We start from the raw sequence: 6,996 nt of genomic DNA, 5'->3' as shown, positions 1-6,996 counted from the left end.
ACTAATTTCAGCACAACCGATTAGCAGAAAAAGAAACAAAATTTACGGTTGATTTGGCTGACGAGTGTTAGGTAGTGCGATTCTCGGCATACTGCAAAATAAGTTCATTGTGTTTTTACTGGATAAGGTACAACAAGTGCATTATTTATATAAAACATTTGAAAAATCAGGCCTAAATAAATAAAATTGTTCGCTCTACAGCATTGCCTTGACGTTGTCGATTGCGAGATTCCTACTCAAAACTAGGTGCCCGAAGGCTTAATTGTTAAGGCAATTGCAAACCTCTTTTTACACCTTAGCTTCCATCCACTCCGGGATTCGAACTGACGACCTTTAGATTGTGAGTCCAACTGCCTACAAGCGACTCCACCGAGACAGGACCCAGGGAGACGACTTCTACACCTGGACTGAGCTAACGACATAACCTTTAGGTTATACCGGGACCAACATTTACTTCCCCGTCCGACGGAAGGCGTGATCAGACAAATCTCGTCTCGAAATATGGCACCGGGACCATCTGGGATCGAACCCAGGCCGACTGGGTGAGAGGCAACCACGCTTAGCCCTACACCACGGTTGTAAAATATTTACATAAAGTAATTCGATGTTTAATAAACGTAACTCATAAATCAAACATGATACAAGGCATTAAGAAACAGAGTTGTTAATGTTAGACATTATAAACTTAAATCATTACTTACTTACTTGAATCATCAATCGTGATTTCAACAATAACAAAAATTAAAAACATATCCTATAAAAATGATAAGCTGTTAAATTGATCTCAGAATTATAAAATAAATAAAAATGTACAAAAAAAACAAGATTAGGGTACAAAATAAATAAAAATGTACAAAAAAAAAACAAGATTAGGGTACAAAACGTGCCGTACTTTTCAAGGGGGGGGGGAGAGGCGTAGTCAGTGTGACAATGTGTGGCATTGGGGGGAGGGGGTTATTTTTTGCTGATTTTAGTGTGCCATACTTGTTGGATGACTAAACTACTAAAAATAATGTTATTGTCTTTGTTAAATAAATAAGGGGGATGACGGGGGGGGGGGGGGGTTGTAAGGGTGGGTGGGGCCTTAAATATTGTGAAATATTTCATGGACGACCCCTTTGATCAGTATCCATTGCAATTAAAAGGATTAGGGAGGTGCTGTGCAACCGCAAAGTAACCAAAAGTACCGTGCGCCTCCATTTATACAGTTAAAAAACTGAAAATAACAAAAAATCGAAAATCCCTAGGTGAAATATTTTCTAGGTCACAGATATCGAAAAGGGACCCCCTTAGCTACCTTTCCACGAAAAAACATTTTAGGTACATTCAATTTCAATAATAATTGCCTTCCGCCATGGCGTGCACCATTCCTCTATGAATTTTATTTCAGTGTGCACAGCTGTCATCGCAAACGCGCGCACTGTTTACAAACAACAAAAAAAATCAATCTGTCTCTATAGACGTATCCAGTTTGAAATGGCCGCTAGGTGGCCAATGGTGTTAGAAATGACAGCTTCCATGTATTTGAATATGGGAGCTCAGGAAAATTCAATTTTTAAGCAATAAAATTATTATTTATGATAAAAGTATTGATTGATTAGGTGCACAAAATGTGTCTAGAATAATATTAAAATAAAAACTGTTCGAAAAAATTGTAATCGAGATAAGTACACCATTCGATTCAGCAGGAATTTTGGGCACCAAAAATATATAGTTTTCATATGTTAAGTATTTTATTTAAGAAGAAAATTAACAAAAAGTATGAAAATCGAGACATTTAGTATGGGAGCTGTCAAATCTCTCACCATTAAAAAGCAGCGTTGAGCTTTCGCTGGATTTGTCTATTACATTTTCCGGCCGAGCGATTCGCTGGCACTCATCCGACAATTTCATGGGCCAGCAGCTTCGTCGTAGTAAATCCGGATTTTCCATTGTTTTGTGTTGAATTTAGTGCGTGTTTGGACTCAGTAAGGCACCAGCAATCGAGATGGTGGTAACCCAGGAGGACAAGTCGATCGAGCTGCTGAACGAGGACCCTCAGGAGACGGAGGACGACGGGGCGGTGGTGGTGCTGGACTCCAAGCGGAAGGGCAAGCGCACCGTAATCAATTTGGTGGGTGTAAACAAGGACTCGTACCTCATCCTGGAGACACTTCCGGTCGACCGAGCAGTATTCGGACATTGGCGGGTTGGACAGGCAAATCCTGAAATTGATTGAGGCCGTCGTGCTGCCGACGACGCACAAGAACAAGTTCAAGAACCTGAGAATTCATCCACCGAAGTCGACCTACCTGAAGCTGGCCAGCCAGTAGCTGGTGCAGATGTTCATCGGAGACGGTGCCAAGCTCGTCTGGGACGCGTCCGCACTGACCAAGGAAAAGTCACCGGTGGTTTAATTTCTTTTTATTTGTGAAATCAGTTTTTTTGTATTGTTAGATATGATGAAAAAAAAACGATATTGACCGCCCCTCCTCTCCCTTCTCCCCCCATGCGACAACTCGTTGGGTTGCGAACAGGTGCGCGTACTTTTTCAACTTGCTATTCGGCCCCACGATGAACGTAAAGATCCGTTCCTGCTTCAACCACTTTGTTATCTCTCGATCCCAGTTGTCCACCAAACTGCTCGGAGTCACGATCAGAACCCGCTTCACAACCGGCTGCCCGTAAGGTCCCTGATTCTTCAAGGTGTAGATCAACGCCAACGTCTGCAACGTCTTCCCCAGTCCCATCTCGTCGGCCAAAATCGCTCCCAACTGTTCCGAGTCTTCGCGTTTCATTCCCAAAACCCTTCCCGCTGGTGCGGCCGCAAATGCTTAGCCACGCAGTACGGAACGCAACCCTTTGTTATACTTCCACTGATCGAGCGAAGGCTCCCGCATCATCAACGGAACAAAGTCCTCCGCAATCGCTTCCTCCCCACAGCCCAACCAGCTCGACACCCGTGTCGACACCACAATCGGACTCCCGGCGCACATCGACTCCGCCGGCAGCCTAAGCCCTCCTCTCGCCTCGAAAACCCTCTTCACCGGCACATCATTCTCCTTGGCCACCTCCCCATCAATCCGCTCCACCAGTTCAACCTCCTTGCTCAACCGCGAACCCTCCTCCAGCTCCTCCCCCTTCACCAACCCGGAGCTCCCAATCACCTTGCCGTCCTCGTCGCCCAAGGTGACGCTCTTCCCGCCTGTTGGACCCCTAGGAACAACCCTGGATGAGCGACACTTGTCGTCATCCTGTTGACATCCACGACCGGAAACCGGTTGTCATAATCCGCGAGCTCAAGAAGACACACGCACAGTTTTTAATAAATTTTACTATCTGCAATAAATGCTTAATTATTTGTCTCCACTCGCGTGTATCATTTGTTGTTGCACATTGCAACACCGCCCACGATGGTCAACGTTCCGTCGCCTTCCCACGTTTTGTGCTTTTTTGGTCGTTATTTTGCCCCAGCACACTTGCGTCGTCGTTGGTTCTGCGGGGGTGTGCAACGCTGCCGGCTTTCTGACTGCGACGGCTCGGGCTTCCAACACGCGGGCATGGTTCTCCGAGCTGGTGAGCAGCTCCAGCATGCCCGGGTCCGGTTGGGCTTGCGGTAACGGCTGCGGTCGGATTGTGAGGGTGGTGGAAGTTCGGCCGGCAGGGACCGCTTCATCGACGGTCCTGCCGTCATTACCCGCATTTGCTTCTTAAGTAGAAGTGCTGACGTTTCCTAGTAGGGAACCAATTCTAGAAGGCGGACAATACGGAGGGCCCAGATTTACAAATGAAGTGTCCTGCGCTGATGCTTTGGCCGCGCAGCAGGCGGCTTGCCAGAAGCGGTTTCCAGTGACTTTTTCGTCGACATAACCGTCAAATCCGCATCGTCCACTAACTTCCAGAAAACCGCCGTGACCGATACGATCCTTAGCCCATCAACGGCCAGACCGAGCTGCAGCCCCTGCCACTGTCCGTAAAGCCGTCAAGAGCGGTCTCCTGGTACGAATCCAAGGCTTCTGTTTCTACAACAACACCGGATCCGGGACAAAATGTCGAAGCGGGTAGCCGAGTGCAACAGCAACATCGACGGAGGAGGACTAGGCGAATTAATGAAAGTCGTGACGAGTGCTTTTCCGGGACTGGACATGGGAAAGGCCGGTGCAAATGGAAATGTACGATATGGGTTATCTACCAACGTGGTAAATTCACAAAAAACATACATTTGTTTCTATCTTTGTTGTAGGTAAAAATTTTGACATTTTCATCATGCTGGCAGAGGCCCAGGAGGAATTTATCAACAGCACCGGGAAGCAGCTACCTTCCCAACAGTAGGAGGAGCTTGTTTTGAGTCGAAACTGGTCTACGGCGATCAACATCGTTAGCCGGCGCCCTAGCAGCAGCTGGACACAATGCAGAGTGTGCACAAAGCAACTGGCCGCCTCCGAATGTTAACTGTTCCAGACGCTGATGTCCTAGCCGGTGCACACGCTCGATCAGATCGAGAAGCAGAAGCGGGACACGACGCCGCAGAAGGATTTTGCCATCGTGACCGGGAAGCTAACGACCGAGGTCAGCGATCTGGAAAAGACTTTCAAGGTGATGGGCATTCCCATCAGAAGCGGACCGGAGCTGGTTCAGGAACTCGGCATTTCCTCGCTGGCAACGTTTCTCCACCAATGTGGCCACGCTTCGAAACAAAATTCAGCCGATTATTTTACAGTAGTTGTTCGGTAACTGGGCGTTGTTTAACTGGGCTGCTTTTTAACTGGGCGCTCGATAACTGGGCCGTAGCCCAGTTAAAAAGCAGACAAACGTCAAAAAACCAAAACAAACCGAAATCACCGAGGGGATAATGGATGCAAAAATTATGTTCAACAAATAAAAAAAACTTTTTTCAAACTTTTATGTATGTTCAAGTCACAATTAAAGAAATATGAAAAGTAATAATTGTTAATAAATTTGAGTAACTTTTATTTTTATATTTCATCAATAAAATATTATGCATCGGTAATCCCCTCGTTATTTTTCGTTCAGCCCAGTTAGCGAACAGCATTCGATGACTGGGCTGCGTTCTCAGCCCAGTTACCGAACAAGAACTGTATTAGTTTTATTAAGGTAAACGCCTCATCATCGTCAATGTTGATGTATTAGTGCGGTGTAAATGTATTGATATGATGATGATCATTGAAATTTACATGTATTAGTCATCACGTCAATCGAGTATAAATGTAGTAGTGATGTTATATCTTGCTTACTTTTTCAAAAGGTCCTATGTACTTAGGGAACCCATGGCGCATTGGTTGTTTTGAAAAAGTAATCTAGATATTGTTTATTTATGTTTTCTGTTATGCTGTTTATGTTATGAACATGTTCACATTATTCGATATTATTTTAGAAATTTCAGTCTGCTCCTCTTCAGTTTCCACTAGATGTACTGCCGTTCTGCAGCGGCAAGTGGAGGGATTAGGTGGCTGCTCAGTCCGTAGATTTTGAGCTGCTTCTCGGTGGATCATTCTCCTTGCTGGCCACATCAGGGTCGGCCTGATCTGGCTGCCATCCAACGAAAATGTGTGGTTTTTGTGCGCAGAGGAGGAAGAGGAAGGGGGGGGCATTGTTCAAACCGTGGATGTTGAGCTGCTGCTTGGGGAGTTGTCCTCCTCATTGACCACATCTGGGACGGCCTGATCTCACAAGTCGTGGTTATGTGGGGCTTGATCTGGCTGCAAACGGAGCAAGCTTTTCATTTGCCGTGAGTTGAGGGGCCAGACCGTAGGTCGGCAGATTGTCCGTCCTTGATGGTCGCATCCGAGAAAGGTTCGATGTGGCTCCCACCCGGCGGAATGTTTTCACTTGCCGTGACTTTGTGAAATTACTCCGAGCCAAGATTCACTATTACGCCGGCTGAATTCCAGTTCAGGCCGTCCGGATTTTCCAGATTTGACCGACGAAGAGGACAGGTTGCCCCGACAGATGACAAGAGGGCGAACCTTCAACTAACGCTAAATGAAAACCTTCCGCCGGGTGGGAGCCACATCAAGCCTTTCTCGGATGCGGCTATCAAGGACGAGCAATCTGCCGACCTACGGTCTGGCTTGCGCCGGATGGCAGCCAGATCAAGCCCCACCACGACTTGTGAGATCAGGCCGTCCCACATATGGCCAGCAAGGAGGACAATTCCCCGAGCAGCAGCTCAAAATCCAAGGCTTGAACATCTCCCTCCTCTTCCTCCTCAACTCATAACAACCGAAAAGTTTGCGTCAGATGGCAGCCAGATCTGGCCGACCCGGATGTGGCCAGCAAGGAGAACGATCCACCGAGAAGCAGCTCAAGATCTACGGACTGGTGCTGGACTGGATTTATTCCTCACTGGCCACATCCCTCTTGATCTGGCATCGAACCAGTGCAAGCTTTTCATTTGCCGTGAGTTGATCTTGAGCTGTTGGTTGGCGGATTACCCTACCTTGATGACCGCATCCGAGAAAATTCTTGTAGTCTGTCTGGGCTGCCTGTTCGTTGGTCAAATCCAGAATATCCGGACGGCCTGAACTTGCAATCAGCCGGCCAAACTGGAAATCTTCGCTCGGAGTAATTTTATTCTGAACGTTGAAAGAAACTGACAGATCGACAGCAAAAATCACAGCTGTCATAACATTGAGCTTCAGTGAAAAGTGTTGCCAAGCAGGGCAGAGTTTTATAAATTGTTGTTTATTGCCCTAATTTAATGTCGTTGTTTTTTAGCTTTTATGCTAAAATTAATTATAATTTATCATTGAAAAAATATATTTGTTCATTGTTTCAATATTTTACATCAGTACGTGGCAAATAATCAAATTTGAAAAGGTATTTTGTGAATTTCATATAATGTACTTGACTGATATTTTTGGCAACCACTTTCGTGATGACGACCAACACTTGTGTAACGAATGGTTGTGTTGAAGGGTGTTTGTATACAAAAACAAAAAACTCGCGGAAAATTTCCACTTCGCATTTTTTTATGCTAGTTTTCGCGAAAATCGC

At 46.0% G+C, this 6,996-nt stretch overlaps 1 pseudogene; it reads left to right on the top strand.

Annotated features, from left to right (window-relative positions):
• Positions 1-1,457: 1,457 nt before the first annotated feature.
• LOC128093374 (mucin-5AC-like) lies at positions 1,458-4,321 on the top strand (annotated as a pseudogene).
• The last annotated feature ends 2,675 nt before the right edge of the window (positions 4,322-6,996 follow it).

Source organism: Culex pipiens, chromosome 1 (genome assembly GCF_016801865.2).
Source record: "Culex pipiens pallens isolate TS chromosome 1, TS_CPP_V2, whole genome shotgun sequence".
Taxonomy (NCBI): domain Eukaryota; kingdom Metazoa; phylum Arthropoda; class Insecta; order Diptera; family Culicidae; genus Culex; species Culex pipiens.
The sequence above is the reverse complement of the archived record's forward strand: the minus strand, read 5'-3'. Positions and strand labels throughout refer to the sequence as shown.